General features: G+C 48.2%; 1 protein-coding gene across 1 annotated transcript in view; it reads right to left on the bottom strand.

Moving 5' to 3' along the window:
• The window catches only part of LOC104124400 (golgin subfamily B member 1), a 49,791-nt gene that overhangs the window by 10,863 nt on the left and 37,715 nt on the right, over nt 1-1,213 (bottom strand).

The following is a 1,213-nucleotide window of genomic DNA, read 5'->3' as shown; positions in this document are numbered from 1 at the left end:
TTGGAGCGTGTCCAGAGGAGAGCAACCAAGCTGGTGAGGGGTCTGGAGCACAAGTCTTAGGAGGAGCGGCTGAGGGAACTGGGGTTGTTCAGCCTGGTGAAGAGGAGGCTGAGGGGAGCCCTCATCGCTCCCTACAACTGCCTGTCAGGAGGTTGTAGTGATGTGGGTGTCGGTCTCTTTGCCAAAGTAACAGATGATAGGACAAGGGGAAATGGCCTCAAGTTGCACCAGGGGAGGTTTAGATTGGCTACTAGGAAAAATCTCTTCACCGAAAGGGTGGTTAAGTGTTGGATCATGCTGCCCAGGGAAGTGGTTAAGTCACCATCCCTGGAAATATTTAAAAGACATGTAGTCATGGCACTTAGGGACGTGGCTTAGTGGTGGACTTGGCAGTGTCAGATTAACAGTTGGACTCCGTAATCTTAAGGGTCTTTTCCACAGAATCCCAGGATGGCAGGGGTTGGAAGGGACCTCGGGAGATCATCTAGTCTAACCCCCCTGCTAAAGCAGGGTCACCCAGAGCAGGGTGCACAGGACATCGTCCAGGCGGGGGTTGCATATCTCCAGAGAAGGAGACTCCACAGTCCCCTTGGGCAGCCTGGGCCAGGGCTCCGTCACCCTCAGAGTAAAGAAGTTTTTCCTCATATTCAACTGAAACCTGGTATGTCTCAGTTGTGCCCATTGCCCCTTGTCCTGGTGCTGGGCACCACTGAGAACGATTCTAAAATAGATACATGGGAAGGAGTCCAGGAAAAGACTGCAGAGATCATTGATGGATTGGAGCACACGATGTGTGTGAGAGCTGGGCTGCTTTAGCCTGCTAAAGAGGCGGCTAAAGGGTCATTTTACAATAGTTTACAATTAAATTAAAGGGAGTTATAAAATAGAGAGCACCAAGCTCTTTTTGATAGTGTCAGAAAATATAATAAGGGGCCACAGCCACAGACTGTGGCTTGGAAGAGTCAGACTAGACATTAAGAAAAACATTTGCATTAAAAGTGTAGAGCACAGCAACACTGGACAAAGGGCCAGAGAGGTTCTGGAATCTCTACTCTTTAACCACTCAGCTAGGCGAAATCATGTCTGACCTGATCTAACGTTGGTGACAGTGCTGCTATGAGGTGCAGAAGGATGTACTAGATCATTTCCAGAAGTCTCTTTAACTAATATTTCTGATTTTGTGTTACTTCACTAAATGCCCACAAGAATAGAA

Source organism: Egretta garzetta, unplaced genomic scaffold (assembly GCF_000687185.1).
Source record: "Egretta garzetta isolate BGI_Z169 unplaced genomic scaffold, ASM68718v1 scaffold690, whole genome shotgun sequence".
NCBI classification, from domain to species: domain Eukaryota; kingdom Metazoa; phylum Chordata; class Aves; order Pelecaniformes; family Ardeidae; genus Egretta; species Egretta garzetta.
Note: the sequence above shows the minus strand (reverse complement) of the source record. Positions and strands in the feature narration are given on the sequence as shown.